The 23,961-nt window shown below is 43.1% G+C and overlaps 1 long non-coding RNA gene and 1 pseudogene across 5 annotated transcripts; one reads left to right on the forward strand and one right to left on the reverse strand.

Annotated features, from left to right (window-relative positions):
- Positions 1–308: 308 nt before the first annotated feature.
- On the forward strand, positions 309–3,550 carry LOC123412598 (annotated as a pseudogene).
- A 4,014-nt stretch (positions 3,551–7,564) lies between these two features.
- LOC123407900 lies at positions 7,565–10,110 on the reverse strand. 5 transcript variants are annotated; one of them, XR_006612696.1, is made up of 6 exons: positions 10,025–10,110; positions 9,854–9,946; positions 9,228–9,358; positions 8,594–8,756; positions 8,320–8,496; positions 7,565–8,036 (listed from the first exon to the last, which is right to left on the reverse strand). It is a non-coding gene; the product is annotated as an uncharacterized LOC123407900 (long non-coding RNA). The 5 variants fall into 5 exon arrangements; XR_006612695.1 differs by having other exon boundaries at positions 8,320–8,756; positions 9,886–9,946; XR_006612693.1 differs by having other exon boundaries at positions 8,320–8,756; positions 9,872–9,946.
- Between the last annotated feature and the right edge of the window lie 13,851 nt (positions 10,111–23,961).

Below are 23,961 nucleotides of genomic sequence, written 5' to 3' on the forward strand. Positions count from 1 at the left end.
GTGAAGATTAGAAAGATTAGAAAATATGCAATTAGTAAAGAGGCTTGGTATCATTATACCGTCGGGTCAATTGTTACCTTTGTTGCGATTTTGATCGCATTTGTTGTTGTTTTTAAATGCATTAATTAGAGAGAGTTTTTATGGTTGGTTTCAGTGTGTGTTTTTATGAGAACTATATATGTATGGTCACTACGCTACTTTGGTTTTAACGTGTGATGAACTTTTTGTATTAATTAATTAATTTAGTCATGATGATTTAGCATAATGGTTTTTGATAAATTTATATAATGCAGATGAACCGGCAATGGATGTACAGTGATCGACGTCGTCCCGAATTCCTTAATGGCATGCATAGTTTTCTCAATGTGGCTGAGAAAAACAGGCAGAATGGATTTATTTTTTGTCCATGTAAAAAATGCCAGAATAAGAGGAATTTCCCTAACTCAAGAACCATACACACCCACCTGTTGCAAGAAGGCTTCATGCCCAGTTATTTTTGTTGGACCAAGCACGGAGAAAGAGGGGTTGTAATGGATGACAATGAAGAAGAAGAGGATAATGATAACTATCCTATGTTCGGTGAACACGGTGATACTGAAATGGGGAAGACGAGCCTGAACTTGAGGACATTGTTGATGAGTCTGATGATGATCTTCGTCAGGTCATTCGTGAAGAACAGATAAACTGCGGAAGTGAAAACGAGAGGTTGAAGTTGGAGCGCATGTTAGAAGATCACAAAAAATTGTTGTACCCAAATTGCGAAGATGGCCAGAAAAAGCTGGGCACCACCCTGGAATTGCTGCAATGGAAGGCAGAGAATGGAATATCTGACAAGGGATTTGAAAAGCTGCTGAAAATAATGAAGAAGATGCTTCCAAGAGATAACGTGTTGCCCTGCAGTACGTACGAAGCAAAGAAGGTTGTCTGCCCTCTAGGATTGGAAGTGCATAAGATACATGCATGCATCAATGACTGCATCCTCTACCGCGGTCAGCACGAGAATTTAAATGCCTGCCCGGTATGCGGTGCATTTCGGTATAAGATCAGGCGAGATGACCCTGGTGATGTTGAGGGCGACGACCGCCCCAGGAAGAGGGTTCCTGCCAAGGTGATGTGGCATGCTCCTATAATACCACGGTTGAAACGTTTGTTCCGAAACAAAGAGCATTCCAAGTTGCTGCGATGGCACAAAGAAGACCGTAAGGAAGACGATATGCTGAGACAACCCGCTGATGGGTCGCAGTGGAGAAACATCGACGATAAGTACGAGGACTTTGCACGTGACCCAAGAAACTTAAGGTTTGGTCTAAGTACAGATGGCCTGAATCCGTTTGGGGAGCAGAGTAGCAATCATAGCACCTGGCCCGTGACTCTATGTATCTATAACCTTCCTCCTTGGTTATGCATGAAGCGTAAGTTCATTATGATGCCAGTGCTTATCCTAGGCCCGTCGCAACCCGGCAACAACATTGATGTGTACCTGAGGCCACTGGTTGATGAACTTTTAGAGTTATGGGCTGACGAAGGTGTACGTGTGTGGGACGAGTACAAACAGGAGGAATTTGACCTACGAGGGTTGTTGTTTGTAACCATCAATGATTGGCCCGCTCTTAGTAACATCTCAGGACAGTCAAACAAGGGATACAGCGCATGCACACACTGTTTAGGCGAGACTGAGAGTATACATATAGGCAAGAATGTGTACCCGGGGCATCGTCGATTTCTTCCAGACAGGCATCCCGTAAGAAAGAAAGGAAAGCATTTCAAAGGCGAGGCAGATACACGGAGGAAGCCAACCCTCCCTAAAGGTACTGATATATATGACATGGTCAAAGATATAAAAGTAATCTTTGGTAAGGGTCCTGGCGCACAATCTGTTCCGAATGACGCCGACAACCACGTAGCCATGTGGAAGAAGAAATCTATATTCTGGGAACTACCCTATTGGAAATTCCTAGAGGTTCGCTCTGCGATCGACGTGATGCACGTGACGAAAAATATTTGCGTGAACCTGCTAAACTTATTGGGCGTGCATGGGAAGAAGTCGAGAGATACACCAAAAGCACGGCTGCACCACCAACGTATGCATGAACGAGACGACCTGATGAATCGAGAGAATTTCAAAGGTCCTGCCAGCTACGCTCTTACCAAGGAAGAGAAGGAGATCTTTTTCCAAGTCCTGAGCAGTATCAAGGTCCCGTCTGGCTACTCGTCGAACATAAAAGGAATACTAAACCTGGAAGAGAAAAAATTTCAAAACCTAAAGTCTCATGACTGCCACGTGATCATGACCCAGTTACTTCCGATTGCATTGAGGGGGCTTCTGCCAGAAAATGTGCCAGTACCCATTGTGAAGCTATGTGCATTCCTCAACGCAATTTCTCAGAAGGCAATCGATCCAGCAACTCTACCAAGTTTACAGAAGGACGTGGTCCAATGTCTTGTCAGCTTCGAGTTCGTGTTCCCACCAACCTTCTTCAATATTATGACGCACCTCATAGTTCACCTAGTCCAAGAGATTTCCGTTCTCGGTCCTGTATTCTTATACAATATGTTCCCCTTTGAGAGGTTCATGGGAGTCTTGAAGAATTATGTTAAAAACCGTGCTAGGCCAGAAGGAAGCATGGTCAAGGGCTATGGAACAGAGGAGGTCATTGAGTTTTGTGTTGACTTTATTCCTGACCTGAACCCGATCGGTGTTCCTCAGTCGCGCCATGAGGGGAGACTGCGTGGAAAAGGCACGCTAGGAAAGAAATCAACAACATGTATGGACGAGCAATCTTTCACTCAAGCACACTACACAGTTCTAGTTAATTCCAGCTTGGCGGCTCCATATATCCAGGAACACAAGGATATTTTACGCTCGGAATACCCGGAGCAACCTGAAGATTTCATTGCTAAAGAACACGCGAAGACTTTCGGCGGTTGGTTGCAAAGACGTCTCATTAATGACAACATTGTTGAAGATGAGCTATACTTGTTGGCCAAGCAACCATCTTCGACTGTATTGACCTTTAAAGGGTACGAGATAAATGGTAACACATTTTACACGGCAGACCAAGATAAAAAGAGCACCAACCAAAACAGTGGCGTCCGGTTTGATGCAAAAGACGACAACGGGCAAAGGGTCACATACTATGGTTACATAGAGCAGATATGGGAACTTTACTACGGACCTTCCTTTAAGGTCCCTTTGTTCTGGTGCAAATGGTTCAACCTGTCAGGCGTGAAGGTAGACCCGAAGTACGGAATGACAACAGTGGATCAGAAGAATCTTGGGTACGGCAATGATCAATTCGTCCTAGCCAATGATGTGGCTCAGGTTTTCTATGTGAAGGACATGTCTAGCAGACCGAGAAAAAGAAAAGATAAGGAAGCGAATACATCAGACGATGAGCCAAGGCGCCACATAGTTCTTTCAGGGAAAAGAAACTTCGTGGGAGTCGAGGACAAGACAGACATGTCAGAAGATTACAATAAATTTGATGAAATTCCTCCCTTCAAAGTCAAAGATGATCCAAGCATCCCGTTAAATGATGAAGATAGTCCATGGTTATGGCGCAATCAGAAGAAAGGCAAGAAGAAAAATAGATAGGGGGTGTTGTTGGTGATGTGTAATAATGTATTAAACCTTTTATGTAATTGTGTTGACCATTTTGATAAATATTAAAAATTTGACCAGTTTCCACTAAATTTGATCATTTTGATAAATATCATTTTTTATTTTTTAAGTGTAAAAATGACATTTTGACAATTTGTAAATAAATGTAAAAAAACAGAAAAGGAAAACAAAAAAATAAAATAAAAGAAGAAACAAAAAAAAGAAAAAGGAAACAAAAAGAAAAAGAAAAGAGGAAACACAAAAAAGGAAAAAAGAAAAATAAAAGAAGAAACAGGAAAAAGAAAAAGGAAACAAAAATAAAAAGAAAACAGGAAACAGAAAAAAGGAAAAAAGAAAAATAAAAGAAGAAACAGGAAAAAGAAAAAGGAAACAAAAAGAAAAAGAAAACAGGAAACAGAAAAAAGGAAAAAAGAAAAAGGAAAAAAACCTTTAGGACCGGTCTGTAACAACAACCGGTCCTAAAGGTGACCTTTAGGACCGTCTGTAACAACAACCGGTCCTAAAGGTGGGTTCGGTTCGCGCCCGAATTTGGACCCTTTAGCACCGGTCTGTGTTAGCAACCGGTGCTAAAGGGTCTTTAGCATCGGTTGTTAACACGGACCGGTGCTAAAGGCCCTATACCTCTCCGGGGTCGCCAACTTCTCGCCTTCCCGCGCGTGCCTTCTCTCCTTCTCTCGCCTTCTCGCCACCTCGATCTCTCCTCGCCGCCTCGCCGCGCCGTCGCCGCCTCGCCGCGCCGCCGCCTCCTCGCGCCGCCGCCTCCTCGCGCGGGCCGCCGCCTCCTCGCCGCGCCGGCCGCCTCCTCGCGCCGCGGCCTCCCCGCGCCGCCTCGCCGGCCGACGATCCTCGCCGCCTCCTCGCCACCAAATCAAGCTTAGGATGCTACGACCTTAAACACTTCACCTTATCCTACCTAATAACTTGACTAGTTCTGGCACCAAGGTCTTAGATTGCTGAGTCCCAGTGGCTCACCGATTCCTCCACAATACCAACAGGTTCAGGTACCCCAGAGACAGATGATCCCGACGGCACGCAGCTGGCGTGGCAGTATGATGAGGAGACATATCGCCTGTACGTGAACTATCTAGAAGATTGAGGCGTGGTCGTGATCATGGGCCTGCAGGCAGGGTAGCATAGCCGTTCTATGTTTTGTAGTCCGTAGCGGAACTACTTTGGTTGTATGCGTGATGTACTCTGATATATTTATGAGAAGGCAATTGAACCTATGATTGTCTATCTTTATTATTATGTATGTGTTGTGTTACCTGTTTGCGAGACGCTTAGATGCGCTCCTTTCCAATTCGGGGCCTCGATCCCCAGATCGGAAAGGACCGCATCTTGGTCGTTACATGTTTGCTGATCATCGCCCCCCCCCCCCCCCGACACACACAGTCCGCCTGCTGGCCGCTGACTACTTTCGACTTAACATTGAAGACTTCTAGCCATAAGCCGAAGTGTGGCTGGACCCGTAAAAAGTCCTCGCAAATAATGATGAAGGTTGAGATGTGCGAGAAAGAGTTCACGACGAAATCGTGCAATTGTAACCCGTAGACGAACATCAGACCCCTCACAAAGGCGTGGAGAGGAAAGCTGAGTCCCCGAACGAAATGGGGACTAACACCACCCTCTCGCCTAGGTTCGGCATGGGGATGACCTGACTCTTCTCGAAATGTGATGGGATACGTTGGCTGGTAGATAGCCGACGGGCTTCAACTCCTTTATGTTGTTGTCGGTGAAGCTGGAGGCCTCCCACTTGCTTTTGGAACTAGAACCGGTATGGCCGAGCTGGGGGAGCGGTTTGAGGATATTGGAGGGAGGATGAATCTGGGAGCCTAGAGCTCAAGAGATGGGGAAGGCGATGACAATGTGAGTTCTGAGAAGTGTGTGGAGGCTATGGTGGTTGTTTTCCTTTTTATAAACTGTTGTAACACTAAGAGCCCCTTTACCGTGTCTTGGACTTCACCACTTCCCAATATAATCGTGTGGTTATGCGCATGTGGGATATACCAAATCATGAACCACATCCCTTAAAAATGGAGCACGATCTCCATATTGACAGGACGTGCCAATGGAGGAACTTCCTCGAACCATAAATCGAGTTTTAGTAACTCGTCAGTGGTCGTGACTGGTTGTGACTCTTCGCTCAAAGTAGTAAGACGGATGCACTGTTCACACTCGAGTGGTTGGCCTTCAAGCCTAAGTAACACATACTACTTGTACATCGGGAAATCATCGGTGGGCAAACCGGTGTTGGCCGAACATAGACGGGGAGAAGAACTTGCCCCACAAGCCGGAAACTTTGGGCGCGTGAAGCTACTAGGTATCAAGACCCTCGCGTTGGAGGCTAGTTCGGGGGCTACTGAGGGAGTCCGGGACTAAGGGGTCCTTGAGCCACCGGTCTATATCTATAAGCCGGACACACGGGCCGCCCTATGACTATTGTTAAAGGGCTGGACTATAAGATGATACCGTGTTCGGTAAGGAAACCACAAAGCCTTGGTGTGTCCTCAGAGTCACGACAGAAGAATCGGCATGTTTATTCCCTGATGAGAACTGACCATATGTAACCCTAGGTACCTCTAGTGTGTATATAAACTAGAGGGTTTTAGTTCATAGGACACAAAATGATCATCTAGGGTTTAGTTCATGTGATCTCGTTGTAGATCGACTCTGTAATTATCATACACATATAAATATAGTCATGGAGGACATACGATTTTACATCTTCAAGAGAGCCCGAACCTAGGTAAGTACTATCCATGTGTTTCCTGTTATGCATTGATCAAAGATCCACATCTCGGGAGCCCTACCTAAGATCCGTCAGTTTTGACACAGACACCTGCTTCCCGTGCCCCACAGAACTAAAGCAGATACTGTTTTACACATAGGAGAATCACATACTTGATATGTATTGTTGTTAGTTTATGGGAGACACGATTGTGACGCTTGTAGATGGAAGGTCGTGATGCTAGGAGATGTAAGCCTGTGGCTTTATAATATGCATTGGTTTTGACTTTATGGTCGTTAAGTTATGAGATGCAAATTCATGGACATATATGCAATTGGTGTAAGTAAAAAGAGTGGCATGGTCGTGAGGGTAGTATAGGCTAGGAGAGGCATGAATGTTAGTGTGCTAGTTTGTTTGTTTCTGTTGCTTAGGTTTCATCTGTATGTGTGGTGTTGTAATATATGTGTATGCTGTCGGATCTAAGATCGATGATAGGTTGTCTATTTGCTTTTGTGTTCAAGATGTATCCACTCATGGAGCAGAAGCACAATCGTGCGCATGTGTTTCTAATGTTTTCCGGTCACAGATTCCATGTTGAGAAAAGGAATGTTTCACTTGCTGAGCAAAGGTACGATTGTGCCTCTCAGATTGCAAAGTGCAAACAGAAGCATAATCGTGCCTCTCAGATTGTTAAGTGCATACAGAAGCATGGACATGCATGTATGATTGTAAAGTGCAAACAGAAGCACAATTGCACCTCTCTGATTGTAAAGTGCAAATAGAGGCACGGTTGTGCATCCCTGATTGTAAAGTGCAAACAGAAGCACGATTGTGCCTCTTTGGACCTAGTCTAGGCACTGTTGTACATGCTGGAGAGTTATAAGTTTTTCCACAGTGTTGTAATTATTTTAGAGTTAACATGCTTACTTGTAGCTAGTTTAGATACGCGTGTGAGGGTATTTTTTGACCAAAACATGTGACACTGTGTTATATTACTTAGAGTCACATTTAATCCTAGCCTTATGCATTGTTGTACAAGGAGGAGAGTCACACTATATGTGACTTTTTTCTAAATAGTTTATCATTAACATGTTTCCTTGATATAATACATATGTTAAGTAAATTTTCATAATGTATGCCCACTTGGTTGAATTTTGATTCCCAATTTGAATAAAATTTACGATGACAAAATAGAGTTGTGGTTTTGGTAGATGTTTTCACACAAAAGAATGTTGTCAGACTTCAAATATCCAATTAGTTCAAAAGAACTACATGAGTGCCATTTCAGCTACAAAACTAGCGCCATCTAGGCACGTGACAATCATTGTATATCCAAAAGACCACTTCAATCTAACAAACAAACAAGTGTTCAGGAGCAACATTACTTCCATTTTAACTGGTGCACTAAAACCACCTATACAATGCGCTGAAAGAAAATGGACACAGAATGATCATTGCGCTCATTCAAGGTGATCAAAACAACGCTCTTTTTAGCAAAAGATGAAGCTTCCAAGAATTCGTTGAAAGAAGACTTCTCAATTGCCATCCTACCGTGTTTTTGCAGATGGAGTATGACAAAGGTGTGATGAAGTTGGTGTGTTCATCGAGAGTTTCAAGGTTCATCCCAGCGTTGGCACGTACTTCCACCCATGTCTTCAAGGTCGAGATAACATTCTTTGGAATTTTCTAAAAGAAACAAAGATAAAGTTATTACAAAAATAATATTAATTTCACATTCTATTAAATAGTGGTAACAATAATATTTAAAATATTGAAAGTGAGCTCTATATAAATGTATTTTCTTAAGTAACCAACAAATGAAAACAATCAACGGATGGAGCAAAACTTGAAGTGTGAGATTGTCAGCAGGACAAGCTCATATTTGAACTTCATAGTGAATGCTGAAAACCGTTAAGTTCTAGGAACAAAGTATGCTGAAAAACATTTAATATGGAAAGAGATAACAAACCTTAATATTATCTTTTGTGTTGTTGGTTGTCAACACATGGACAAACGGGCAGCAACAGATGAATGTATCGCTAAATAGGTGATGTAGAAAGAAGTGTGTCTGCTTGTAGCTCAATATCCCGCAAGTAGAGACAACACTGAATGTACTTGAAATAAAGAAAAGAAAGACTGTCGAGAGCTATCAAAAGAACATATACAAAATTAGTAGTAAACAATTTAATACTAGGCATGAATATAAAAGCTAGCAAAAAATAATTCAAATTTTAGTTTCTTACACAGATGAGGTGATGGAAATAACCTTTTATCTTTGCGGTATGTTACGACATCCAGAATCAGTCCATGATGAGGAAGAAAAAACACTATACGTTTCCACCTTGGAGGCCATAATCAGTAGCAAAGTGTACCCAACCATCACCATGGAGCTTTGTGTAGTTCGGTCTGTGCTTAAACAAAACATCGTTAAACCTGACTTCATGGGTAAGAAGTGTGGGCTTAGTCTACTTGACATGCCATTTCTTTTGATCCTAATTCTGCCCTTTAATGTAAGCAGGAAGAAATGCTATGGCATTGCAAGGCACATACTGGGAAAAGTATTAAAAATGAAAAGGTGTAAGTAAAAATTCATACTCTTTGGGCTTAACTGCTTCAGAAATTGCACAATTTACCACGAAATATGATGTTACGATTAAAGATAACCCAATAATATGATAAATTAATAACTAGAGTATTTGCATAGACGTATGTACTAAAGGAAACTCAGTACACATGAATATAATTAATGTATAAACAAGTAAAATTACATAAAAAGAAGATAAAACTGAAAATATGTAAACAGTGGACATTAAAACTGAATCATGGTCAGTGATTACTGAATAATGATAAGTATTACAAATATTACAGTCAACTAACCATCTGGGTCCAGCATTTTTCATCTAGGATAACGTCAAATTCCTGGAGTTCTTCAGGATAAGGTTCGCAAGGACCTTCTGGATTGCGACACGTTGTTCAACCATATCTTGATAAATTGAGAGCAAAACCTTCTGTAATAAGTGGAAGTTGGTGTAATCAAAGATCAAAAAGCACACTAGGTTAAACAAATATGAACTGCAAATAACAAAAAATAGGTTAAACCAATCGGAATATCATAATTTAAACAAGCTTCAACGTCAATCAATATATATCATGAAATACTAATAATTTCTGACCGAAAAATGTGTGTTAGAAGCTGGTTTACTTTACTTAGTGTTACATCAAAAGAGGAAAGTAACGTAATTTTGGTTTTTACTCATAGGTAAAAAGAAATCTCACTAGCTTCGTAGCTAGGAAATCAGAAATTGAGCAACAAATCTACTTGTGTACTCCCTCGTCAGTTTATTTTTCTAAATGCCTTAGATTTTTTTAGAGAAAGAGGACTTTGTAGGAGATCTAATCGATCATTCACTAAACAAGCGAAAACACTAAACATGGAACAAGAAAAATCAAAAGAACCTTCTCAAAAAATATAAATACGATTTGAGCATGGAGCGGACGCATACAATCAATAGGATCTATACATGTAGAAGCAGACCAGTAGCCGGGATGAACATGGATGGAGCAGAGCAACCCTGAGGAAGCACGGGCTGCAATTTCTGTACAAGGATATCTTAAAATTTAATGGAGAATAAGTAAAGGGGAAAGAAGAACGGGATTAGCAAGGAAGTACGAACCCTAGAAGCGGACTACTTGAGATACAGAGAGGGAGGGTGCGAAGTGATTGAGAGAGGTAGAGGGATGGAATAAGGTCGTGTTTGTTTCATAAGTCGGAGGACTTTTTTAGTCCCAACTAAAAAGTTTCCAGTCCCTACCCGTTTGTTTTCATGGACTAAACAGGGATAAGAGGTCATTAAATGACATGCAAAAAGACATACTTACCCCTAGTAATGTAGTACTCGTACACGTTATTAAATGACATACTAAAAGTAAGGGCACTGTTGGAAAAAGTGCCAAAAAAATCTCAAAAAGACCCTCTCGTAGGGACTTCTTTCTTTAGTCCCAAATACCTCTTTTAGTCCCTAAAAATCCGCCCTGTTTGTTTCACATGGGACTAGAAGGAACTTTTTTTAGTCCTTACACCAAAAAGTCTCTAGAAACAAACACCCCCTAAGATAGTATAAAGAAACTCAAGAGACCAAGGGACAAAATTAATGCTTGTTTTTTAATTTTCCAAAATGGAGTGAATGTTGATTGTATAGGTGTGTGTATTCCCATGGGTTATGGGGACACGACACCTTTGACTCGGTCAGCTTCCTCCTGCGAGACTTAGGCTGCTCATAGTGGGGAGTAACATATAGTATTATCATGCATATGTTACTATTGTATGATACTACCTCCATAGTGCATAATATCATAAACTAGTATCATAGGTGTTCTCATTTATTGACATGCATGACACATAGTAGCATAACATTTAACATGATACGATATCTACCTATGTTACTCTAACCCTCTCTCTCTCTTCTTTAATTACTTGCCACATCGGCATGTTTGCTAGTCCCAAGACTATATGATACCCCCAGTATGGCCAACCTTAGTGTACTTGCTTCCTATGCCTCACACAACTAAAGGAGGCACAATTTTACACATAGGAGGGGCATGAACTTGATATGTATTGATGTTAGTTTATGAGAGGCACGGTTGTGACGCTAGTATATGGAAGGCCATGACACTAGGAGATGTAAGTCCGTGGCATTATGATAGGCATTGGTTTGACTTTATGGTCATCAAGTTATGAGATGCAAAGTCAGGGAGATGTATGCAATTCGTGTTAGCAAAAAGAGTGGCATGGTCGTGAAGGTACTATAGGCTAGGAGAGGCATGGGTGTTCGTGTGCTGGTTTGTTTGTTTCTGTTACTTCGTGTTCGTCTCTATGTGTGGTGCTATAATATATGTGTTTGTTGTCGGATCTAACATGGACGATAGGTTGTCTATTTTCTTCCTCGCACTCCTCTCTCGGTGTTGACTGGTTAAAAGACGATATGATGACCGATACCGCGCCTCTTCGATTTGACTATTTAGTGTATCAGCTACGGTGTCATAATTAACCCTTCCTCAATTTCCCACACTCCATCAACCTACTAGATAGTGTGTCCCTTGAGTGCAGGAGAGGCATGATTCCATGAGCTGGGAAGCACAACCGTCTATTGACGGTTCTGAACTCACATTCACGGACATTGTAACCGAGACGTCTTTCGTCAAGTTTATATACTCATCGGTTCGTCCAGGTCACCACATCCCAATTCTTGGCACGAAATCACTGCCAATTCCCCATCGGCCTCACCACCATGTCCAATTATCGCCACAAAACCACAAATCTAGTCTCCACTGGCACCCTTCTCGCCACTGCCATGGATGATGGGAACACCTAGATAGACGTCACGTACACCAACGAGCCTTACAAGGTGGAGGAGATCGTTGCCATATGTGAGCAATGGTTGCGGGAGGACGAGTACAAGTTTGTTGGTCTCTATGTTGAGTTGTTGGTCTCTATGTTGAGTACACACGGAAGGATTATCGGGGGAATAGGGAAGTTGTCGTCATTAAACTAGCAATGCGCCAGCATGTTCTGCTCTAGCACATGCACAAAGCGAGATCGAAGTGCCCCGCTCTGAATGATTTCCTCATAAACAAAAGTGTAACTTTCACTAGCATCGACATCAGCAAGGACAGAAAGGTTCTTTTGCCAAGTTACGTCAAAATTTCAGGAAGGTGTCACATCGACATTCGAGAGGAGTATATGATCAAAGGAGGCCAAGAAAGGTATTACATTGCAGACCTAGCGGAGGACATCATAGACGAATCATATTTATTTATTTTTAGAAAAGGAGGATGACCCCCGGCCTTTGCATCTGGGAGATGCATGCGGCCATTTTATTGCTTATTCTCGAGGACCTTACAAAATAGAACAATAATATGTCTGAATCAGTCATCTTGGCAACATCTGCCGCTACCCTATCCATATGATGAACGGGTGCAAGCCGGGCCATATACTCAGACCTCTCACCTAAGCCTAAGATCTAAAGCCGAAGGCCCCAACCGAGCCATCTACCAGGTCCGGGGCACAAACCGGTCTCACTCACTCACATGTGTCGTCGCCGCCATCTTCCACTGGTCCATCTTCAGAGCATATTGAGGTGTCAACCTTAGCAGGTCCTCCGTCATCGACGCCACCACGACGCCAAACGATGACCACCACCTACGCAAGCCTTGGAAGGTCTTCCGCCATGGACACCACCACGACGCCAAACGACGACCTCCACCTACGCGAGTCCATCTTCAAGCAACGAATGTAGATCCATGCTAGGATAGGTTCGCACCAAGGAGGGAACGGCGCCCAAGGCATCGCCGTCGGCGTGGCCGACCATGGCCGGCCAGGGATTTCACCCGAACTAGATCCCCGCCACCACCAGCGCCTCCTGTACAGAACCGGCGACCAAGGGAAGCGCGGCCCCACCAGGCTGGCCTGCATGCCAAACAGAGGAGGAAAGGAGGTGCCAGATCGCATGCACCGGCCCTCGCAGAAGCCGCCGCGAGCCGCCAACGACTACCGGGATCCCGCCGCCCGTACGGCTAGGATGCCAGATCCACCGCCCGTACAGCTGCTCACCAGAGTCTGTCGTGCATCGCCAAAAGGAGCCGCCGCTCCAGATCCGGGACTCCCCACGCAGATCCAGGGCAGCCGAGATCCCGCCACCATCATCCTTGATGCCCCGGGCTTGCCCGGCGGCTTCCTCAGGCGGCGGCGAGGAGGTGGGACGAGGTGGGGAGGGGGCCGAGGCGGCGCGGCTAGGGTTCGCCCGCCGCTGCCAGGGGAGGCGACGCGGGGGTCGCGAGAGAGAGGTTAGGTCAACGGGGATGTCGTTTGCTCCTAGGATTGGAAGGAGTATTTAGTCATCATTCACATCATATCTGCATCACTACTAGGATTGGAAGCCACTTACTTCGTTGCACTTGGAATATGCAGCAAGTGTATGTGAAATTTTCATTTTTCTTGAATTTTTTGTTATGGGGACCCCGTTGATAAATCGTGTAGTGTTAAGACTTGTCCGGCAGGACCCAACATTGGTGTTAATTTGCTAATCACTCAATAATAATCTGCATAGGGAATAGCTACCCCGAGGAATTAATCAACAACCCGGGCTAGTGCTCCTCATGAGTGTTGGTCCAAAACGGACATACCCGGGGCCACCACAGCGAAACTTGAGGTTTGGTTCCTGTAGGCTTTTCCATCCGTCGTGTCCTGAGACTGAGATACGCGGCTCTTATCGGGGTCGTCGACACGACGGGAGGTCCTGCTAGAGTTGACTTACCTTAGCGATATATATTGCATATAGGAATCCCGGTGAAGCTTTGGTTCTCCCCAGAGTTGAGGTTTTCCTCTAAGGAATTGTAACATCCCAAATTTTGGAATGTTAATATAATTATTATATTGTTTGTTTGTTTGCTTGAGTGATTGAAACTTGAGTGAAATTTGAAACTTTTCAAAAACTTTTGAATGAGAGGGAATAAAATGACTTTCCCCATCTCTGATGAATTCAAATTCAATATTTTAAAAGCAAAGAGAGAAGATGACATGACGTCTTCAACTATAAAGAATTTGAACGGAGTTTGCATTTGAATCCCTTCAAAATATTTGCCCTTGCTTCTATATTTTTCTTCCCGGAGAAAATGCCCCGACAAAATTCTTGCACGCAAGAAAGAGCGGAGGAAAATTACCCTCCAAAATGTGAGGCATTTCTGAAATATTTTGAGCCAAGAAGACCCAAGTTTATGGGGAAAATATTTTGCCAAAAGAAATATAGCATAAGGGATTTTCTGAAAAAACATTTTTTTTAAGTTTTTATTTTGGTGTTGGAAAAATCATAAACGAGTAGGAAATATTTTTCTGAAAATTTTGGTATATAATACCCCATATAAATCTTTTTATTTTGTTTCCATTTATTATTTTCCCTTGCTGCTTAAAAAAAACAAATCGGGGGCCAGATTCCCCATCGCTCGGAGAATCCCTCGCAAACCGCCACCAGTTCCCCAACGCACCCCCTCTCCCTTTTCTTTTCTTTTTTTATTTCTTTCTTATTTCCTTTTTCCTTCCTTCTTTCTTCCCACGTGACTCTTTCCTTCCCAGCGACCAGCACCTTTCCATGGCGCCACCTCCTCTGATCACGGGATCCCCCTTCCCGATTTCGGCTCCCCCTTCCTTCCACTCGCACCTCCCTCGCCCTATATAAACCGCCCTCCCCCTCGCCCCTCGGCCCCCTCCTCCCCACGCCAGTACGCCGCCGCCATTACTGGAGCCCAAGCTCCAGTAGAACCGCCACCACCACCCCTCGCCACCACCGCACCTCCCCGCCCCAACCGACCCCACCGGCAGCCTCCCAATCGACGCCGTGATGAGGACATCAATACCATTGCTACACCCACAGCACCAGCTGCTATACATACTGGACCAGTTACTAGAGCTCGTGCACGCCAATTGAATTACCAGGTACTTTCGTTTATTGGGAATACTTCTAATGTTCATGAACATATGATGCTGCCTAAGTTAGATACTTTTGTTGTTCTCATGAATGAAGGACCTAGCATGGACAAGAAGGATATCCGTTGGAGCGGGATGAAGCATGGCAAACAAGGGGCACGCGCGGGAGAGAACAATGGAGCTTCCCTTGGTGATTTCCGCACTTTAAAGCCACCATAAGGAGAGCATGAAGACTTTGGACGAAATATTCAAGACCCCACTTTATTAATTTCGTCCATAGGCTATTATAGGTGTTGCGCCACCTTATTTTTGGGCCAGGTCCATGTAATTTCGAAATACCATAATATAGGCTATTTTTAGAGTCCGTATGTGTGGGGAAACCGAGACTAGGGCTGTTTTCGGAACCCTTCCCCAAGGGTTACGAAATTGCCTCTCTTTTCCCTCATATATACAGCCCTTAGGGCACCGTTTAGACTTGGGTTTTGTTTAGATTTCAAGTTCGCCATAGCTGCAACTTCGCGTTCTTCGTTTGTGTTCTACGACCAGACAAAGACGTCACAGAACCCCACCTTCATCAATAAAGCTTTTCTCTTATATTCGCAATATCCCGATTGCAATCTTGGTTTCTTGCTTGTTCTTCGTTTGCGTGCAGGAAACAGACCCTCGTGGTCAGGTTGATCGTGCTCCGGCGTGATCAATAACCTCTCGGAGTTGGTTTAGCGATTGCTAAGGCGCGACGTCCTCACACGTTCGTAGTCGGATCGTCAAAGTCTACTCCATCTAAACGATATCCACGATCTCATCGAAAGACAGGGACAACTTCGCCTCTATCAAGTGGTATCGGATTTTCAGGTTGCTCGGTGAGATTCTACCAGTTTTTCATCTTTAGATCGGATCTGTTCTTCATACCTATCGTCCACGAAACAGCCAAAAAAAAATATTAGGCTTAGATCTTCATATCCGAACCAATCTGAGCCTTTGCATAATCTTTTCAGTAGTTTGCTTAGTTGAATTTGCGGTTACATCGTCGTGTCGAGTTGCTGGTCTTAGTGTCTAGTTCTTTAGAGTTTCGAGTTTTGTTCATAGTTTGTCACGCCGTCACCGCATCGTATTCCATCATATACCACCACCACGCCACCATTATCCTTGCTGCCATATACCACCACCACGCCACCATTATCCTTGCTGCCATATACCACCACCATATATCCATTACCATCCTAGTCTGTTTCGGTTTAGGTTAATTTCGAGATCTATTTGATTTCGATTTCGCGTTTCCTTACCTGAGTAGGTTTCGCAAAAAAAAAAAAAAAAAAAAAAAAGTTGAGAGCACTTTCGAGTCTGGCACGCTTTCCAGAGCACTTTTTAGGCCAAAATTTCGAGGGGTGAAATTTTTTTTTTCCCTATCGTTTTGTTCGGTTTTTTAAAGAGTTTTGAGACCCTCGCCATCATAGTGATTTTTTCGCATTTTTTTGGCCGCCGCAGCCCCGCACCGCTAAAAAAAAAAAAAAAAAAAGTGTCCACAAAAAATTTCGTCCCTATCCTGTTTTTAGTCCTTGGGAAGAGTTTTGAGCCACTCGCCATTATAGTGATTTCCTGAAGAAAAAAAAAAAAAAAGAAGAAAAAAAATCAGAGTGGCTTTTCCCTTGATTAGTACGTGTCGTCGTGACTTCGTTGGTGTTCTAGGCTCGCGTCTCTAGTACGATCTAGCCTAGGACCAGCACGGTACCGTCGTTGAGCGTCTTTTCAATTTTGCATCTCTGAACTGATTATAGCTGACCCTTCTTGCTACCATCTTATAAGCCTTCCCAGCTCCACATACATCTACATCGTGTGTTTGACACCACCTGGCAATCGCTATATCCAACCTTCGAGAGTTTTGACTACACCGGTTGCCGATCGCCACCTGCTGCTGGGTAAGAATTTGTAAGAAACTGAGATTTGCTTGACAGATTTGTGACACACCACCACCACTTCCTAGTAGTCTGTAGGATCATATTTTGCTGTGTTCCTCTTGCTGCTAACCATGCCAGGATCACACGACGAGGAGATCGACTGGGAGAACCTGACCAACCAGGAGCTTTATGATAAATTTCAGCAAATGATGTCTCAGCAGGTACAGGGTTTCCTAACAACCTTTGGAGAGGCCATGGAAAAGCTGGACGGTATGGAGCAGAAATTCGACACCAAGATGAATGCCAAGTTCAATGAGGTGCTTGCCAGATTACCACCACCAGCTATAGCTTCTGTTCCCCTTCAACCACAACAACGGCGACGACCGGGACGCGTGCCTCTCGGCCACGTGCAGCCTTTTATTGGTCTTGATCCTCCAATTGCTGCTGCTGGTGCTGGTGCTGGTGCTGCTGCTGCTGAGGTTTCTACGGCTGAGCAGCATGATGATTATGATGATGATTACGATGGTGATTACGATGCTGAGGGAGAGCATGCTCCAGTTCAGCACGGGGAACAACAACCACCACCACGACAAGCCGCCGGTCGTCCACATGGATACCACCGCAACGGTAGGGATGCACCACACCCTCAGGTACGGGATCACGACCATCTCCCTAAAGTTAAATTGAATATTCCTAGTTTTGATGGTCGCTATGTTCCTGATCTATATCTTACTTGGGAGTTAGAAACAGAACAACGTTTTACATGCTTGCAATTTCCTGAAGATAGACGTGTGGCTGCTGCTGTTTGTTCTTTCACTAGTTTTGCTTGTGTTTGGTGGTCTGAATATTGTCGAATACATCATGCTAATATTCCAGCTACTTGGGCTGCTTTGAAAACTGCTATGCGTACTCGTTGGGTTCCACCATATTATCAACGAGACTTACTTCAAAACTTGCAGCGTTTAAGACAAGGAAAAAAGTCTGTAGAAGAATATTATCAGGAATTACAAACTGGCATGATTAGATGTGGTATTGTTGAGGACAATGAAGCTATGCTTGCACGTTTTATGGGTGGACTAAATAGAGATATTCAGACTATTCTAGAATATAAGGATTATCACACTATCACTCGTTTATTCCATCTTGCTTGCAAAGCTGAACGTGAAGTGCAGGATCGACAGGCTTTGGCAAGAACTAACTTTTCTGCAGGTCGCACTTCCTCATGGACGCCACGAACCACGTCTACTTCAACACGTCCTCCTGCATCCGCACCACCTGTTTCAGCCGCCAATTCCACCAGAGATACCAGGAAACAGGCCCCTGCACCATCGTTCGCCAAGAGTACACCTTCTGGGCCCGCACAAAGTTCTTCTTCATCCACTGCATCTACAGGGCAAACACATGAGGTTATCTGTCGTCGTTGCAAGGGTGGAGGTCATTATTCGAGAGAGTGTCCATCCAAGCGTGTGATGATTATTACTGAGGATGGTGGATATGACTCCGCTAGTGATTATGACGAGGAGACTCTGGCTCTTATTGCAAGTGAAGAACGGGGTGTAGATGATACTGCACAAGAGACACAATACATGGCTGCTGACTACGCTGACAGGTATGAAAGCTTAGTTGCTCAACGTGTTTTAAGTGTGCAGGTAACACAGGTTGAACAAAATCAGAGGCACAACTTGTTCCATACTAAGGGAGTGGTAAAGGAACGTTCTGTTCGCGTAATCATCGATGGAGGGAGTTGCAACAACTTAGCTAGCATGGAGATGGTGGAGAAGCTATCTCTCACCACCAGACCACATCCTCATCCTTATTATATCCAGTGGTTCAACAACAGTGGCAAGGTTAAGGTAACACGTATTGTTCGTGTGCATTTTAGCATTGCTACATATTCTGATTTTGTTGATTGTGATGTGGTACCCATGCAAGCATGCTCCGTTTTACTTGGTAGACCATGGCAATTTGATAAAAATTCTGTACACCATGGTAGAACAAATCAGTATACTCTTGTTCATAAGGATCAAAATATAACTTTGATTCCTATGTCTCCTGAACATATTATGAAAGATGACATTGCTAGAGCTAGTAAAGCAAAACAAGACCTACATAAGAGTGAAAATCAGATTGTAGCAAAAGAATTTGAGCAACACAATAAGCCTAATAAATCATCATCTAGTGTTGCCTCTGAAATAAAACTGAAAAGTGGTTGTTTACTTGCCACTAAATCCGATATTACTGATTTGGATATCACTACATCTGTTTGCTATGCTTTCGTCTGCAAAGAGGTATTATTTTCATTTGAGGACATGCCATCCTCTTTGCCTCCTGCTGTCATTAACATTTTGCAGGAGTTCGCTGACGTCTTTCCACAAGACGTGCCACCGGGATTACCACCTATTAGAGGGATTGAGCATCAGATTGATTTAATTCCCGGTGCATCGCTACCAAACCGTGCACCATACCGTACCAATCCAGAGGAGACGAAGGAGATTATGCGTCAAGTACAAGAGCTACTCGACAAAGGTTATATACGTGAATCTCTTAGTCCTTGTGCTGTGCCTATTATTCTAGTGCCGAAAAAGGATGGTACATCGCGTATGTGTGTTGATTGTAGAGGTATTAATAATATTACTATTCGTTATCGTCATCCTATTCCTAGGCTAGATGATATGCTTGATGAATTAAGTGGCTCTATAATTTTCTCTAAAGTTGATTTGCGTAGTGGATACCATCAAATTCGCATGAAATTGGGAGATGAATGGAAAACGGCATTTAAAACTAAGTTTGGATTATATGAGTGGTTAGTTATGCCTTTTGGTTTGACTAATGCACCTAGCACTTTCATGAGATTAATGAATGAGGTTTTACGTGCTTTCATTGGACGCTTTGTGGTAGTCTACTTTGATGATATATTAATTTATAGTAGATCTTTGGAGGACCACTTGGATCATTTGCGTGCTGTTTTTACTGCTCTCCGTGATGCACGTTTGTTTGGTAACCTTGGGAAGTGCACCTTTTGCACGGACCGAGTATCTTTTCTTGGCTATGTTGTTACTCCACAGGGAATTGAAGTTGATAAAGCTAAGATTGAAGCTATTGAGAGTTGGCCGCAACCCAAAACGGTCACACAAGTGCGGAGTTTCCTTGGGCTCGCTGGGTTTTATAGGCGTTTTGTGAGAGATTTTAGCACCATTGCTGCACCTCTCAATGAGCTTACAAAGAAAGATGTGCCTTATTCTTGGGGTACTGCACAGGAAGAAGCCTTCACAGTTTTGAAAGATAAGTTAACTCATGCTCCCTTACTCCAACTTCCTGATTTTAATAAGACTTTCGAGCTTGAATGTGATGCTAGTGGAATTGGATTAGGAGGTGTGTTATTACAAGATGGTAAACCTGTTGCATACTTTTCTGAAAAACTAAGTGGGCCTAGTCTGAATTATTCTACTTATGATAAGGAATTATATGCTCTTGTTCGGACTTTGGAAACATGGCAACATTATTTATGGCCCAAAGAATTTGTCATACATTCTGATCATGAATCTTTGAAACATATTAAAAGTCAAGCAAAACTGAACCGTAGACATGCTAAATGGGTTGAATTCATTGAGACTTTCCCGTACGTCATTAAACACAAGAAGGGTAAAGATAATGTTATTGCTGATGCTTTGTCTCGTCGTTATACTATGCTTTCACAACTTGACTTTAAAATATTTGGTTTGGAAACCATCAAAGATCAATATGTGCATGATGCTGATTTCAAAGATGTGTTGGAGAATTGTAGAGAAGGGAGAACATGGAACAAGTTCATCATTAATAATGGCTTTGTGTTTCGTGCTAACAAGCTATGCATTCCAGCTAGCTCTATTCGTCTTTTGTTGTTACAGGAGGCGCATGGAGGAGGATTGATGGGACACTTTGGCGTAAAGAAGACGGAGGACGTACTTGCTACACATTTCTTTTGGCCAAGGATGCGACGGGATGTTGAGCGTTTTGTTGCTCGCTGCACGACATGTCAAAAAGCTAAGTCACGACTGAATCCTCATGGTTTATATATGCCTCTGCCTGTACCTAGTGTTCCTTGGGAGGATATATCTATGGACTTTGTTTTAGGTTTACCTCGAACAAAGAAGGGGAGGGATAGCATATTTGTTGTCGTGGATAGATTTTCAAAAATGGCACACTTTATACCATGTCATAAAAGTGATGATGCCGCTAATGTGGCTGATTTGTTCTTTCGTGAAATTATTCGCTTATATGGTGTGCCAAATACGATTGTTTCAGATCGTGATGCTAAATTTCTTAGCCACTTTTGGCGATGTTTATGGGCTAAGTTGGGGACAAAATTGCTTTTTAGTACTACATGTCACCCCCAAACTGATGGACAAACTGAAGTAGTCAATAGATCTTTGTCTACTATGCTTAGGGCTGTTTTGAAGAACAATCTAAAACTGTGGGAAGAATGCTTGCCTCATATTGAATTTGCTTATAATCGTTCGCTGCATTCTACTACAAAGATGTGCCCTTTTGAAATTGTGTATGGTTTCCTACCTCGTGCACCTATTGATTTGTTACCTATTCCATCTTCGGAGAAGGTTAATTTTGATGCTAAAGAACGTGCTGAATTGATATTGAAGATGCATGAGTTAACTAAGGAAAACATTGAGCGCATGAATGCTAGATATAAACTTGCTGGAGATAAGGGTAGAAAACATGTTGTCTTTGCACCTGGAGATCTTGTTTGGTTGCATTTGCGTAAGGATAGGTTTCCGGATTTGCGTAAGTCAAAGCTAATGCCGCGTGCTGCTGGTCCTTTCAAAGTGTTAGAAAAAATAAATGATAACGCATATCGACTTGAGCTGCCTGCAGATTTTGGGGTTAGTCCCACTTTTAACATTGCAGATTTGAAGCCATATTTGGGTGAGGAAGATGAGCTTCCGTCGAGGACGACTTCAGTTCAAGAAGGGGAGGATGATGAGGACATCAATACCATTGCTACACCCACAGCACCAGCTGCTATACATACTGGACCAGTTACTAGAGCTCGTGCACGCCAATTGAATTACCAGGTACTTTCGTTTATTGGGAATACTTCTAATGTTCATGAACATATGATGCTGCCTAAGTTAGATACTTTTGTTGTTCTCATGAATGAAGGACCTAGCATGGACAAGAAGGATATCCGTTGGAGCGGGATGAAGCATGGCAAACAAGGGGCACGCGCGGGAGAGAACAATGGAGCTTCCCTTGGTGATTTCCGCACTTTAAAGCCACCATAAGGAGAGCATGAAGACTTTGGACGAAATATTCAAGACCCCACTTTATTAATTTCGTCCATAGGCTATTATAGGTGTTGCGCCACCTTATTTTTGGGCCAGGTCCATGTAATTTCGAAATACCATAATATAGGCTATTTTTAGAGTCCGTATGTGTGGGGAAACCGAGACTAGGGCTGTTTTCGGAACCCTTCCCCAAGGGTTACGAAATTGCCTCTCTTTTCCCTCATATATACAGCCCTTAGGGCACCGTTTAGACTTGGGTTTTGTTTAGATTTCAAGTTCGCCATAGCTGCAACTTCGCGTTCTTCGTTTGTGTTCTACGACCAGACAAAGACGTCACAGAACCCCACCTTCATCAATAAAGCTTTTCTCTTATATTCGCAATATCCCGATTGCAATCTTGGTTTCTTGCTTGTTCTTCGTTTGCGTGCAGGAAACAGACCCTCGTGGTCAGGTTGATCGTGCTCCGGCGTGATCAATAACCTCTCGGAGTTGGTTTAGCGATTGCTAAGGCGCGACGTCCTCACACGTTCGTAGTCGGATCGTCAAAGTCTACTCCATCTAAACGATATCCACGATCTCATCGAAAGACAGGGACAACTTCGCCTCTATCACGCCGCGTTCCGTTTTTCACCCAAGTCCCTGAGCTCCACCGTCCCACGCCACCAGACGACATCGCCGGAACCCCGACCAGGAGCCGAAGCTCCCTGGCCTCCCTGCTGCTCGCCCCGACCTCCCCAAGCCGCGCCGTCACCACCAGAGACTGCCGGAGCACCCCCTCCGCCGCCTGGGCCTCTCCCCCACCTCGGCCAACCGCCGGAGCTGCTCTCCCTCACCTCGCCGGCGTAGCCCCCTCGCCGGAGCACCTCTGTCGTGCCCAGAAACTCCATCCACGGGAGGTAACTCCTCCTTTTCTTTTTTTTCTTTTGTTCGTTTTGTTTTTTGTTTTTGTATTGCGTAGCCTACCGTTAGATCTAGATCCAACCGCGTAAATTAAAAACAACTTACCCCTTCGGTTTTTAGTTAAAGAACCGAACGGTTTTCTGTCTCACTTATTTTTAGCCGGAGTTTTGTTTAGTTTGCAGCCGTTGGCTAGTTAGCACCGCAGCGCACACCTCCCTAACCAATCAGGAGCTGCCACCTACCCCCCCCCCTTGACTAGTTAGTTCTCTGGGTTTTTTTGTGTTTAATTCAAAAACAGAGAAAGTTGTAATCTTGTTTCCCCTATAACTTTTGATCTAGAGATCCAATGAGATTGATTATTTTTCCAGTAGATCACAATATTTCTGTAGTTTTTAAAAACATATAATTTGTCTATGTTTGAAATTTTCAAATATGAATTAGATCAGATTTAGTTTAAACCTTATTTTGCTTATTCCAGGAGTTTAAAAATAGCTTTTAATTTGATTCTTTTTGCTACTGATCACTCGTGATCTTAGTTATCAGTGGTAAAATATTCAGAATTATTTGAGTATTTTAGATCATGTTTCTTGTGAAACAATTTATGTTTCACCTCTTTTAGGATTATGGCTATTTCCTTTTCTATAATTGTTTTTAAATTATTTTCTTTTATATTTCATAAATATTATGTTTTTTTCTGTTAGTTACTAGTAGGTTTGCAACAAGTTTTGATTTTTATTTTTATATGTTATCATGAAATAAATTCTAGTTCCCTAATAACTTGCAATTGGTTTCTCTACTGTTTCAAATCCCGTTTGGAAATATCTTCAAATAGTTTTGTGAAAAATACATTATTTTATTTTAGTTTCCTGTTATTTAAGTATTTTATTTTCTGTTAGACAAAAACTACTTAGTGTTTGACGTAGTAGAAGACTCCCTAGTCTTATTTGAAGTTTCCTTCGGATTCTTATTCACTCTCTCCTTTGTTTTGATTGCTAGAATGATTGCTAGTATGAGTGCTTATGTGAATGATATGTTTGTTATATAGATTTCATCGG

Source organism: Hordeum vulgare, chromosome 7H (genome assembly GCF_904849725.1).
Source record: "Hordeum vulgare subsp. vulgare chromosome 7H, MorexV3_pseudomolecules_assembly, whole genome shotgun sequence".
Lineage (NCBI taxonomy): Eukaryota > Viridiplantae > Streptophyta > Magnoliopsida > Poales > Poaceae > Hordeum > Hordeum vulgare.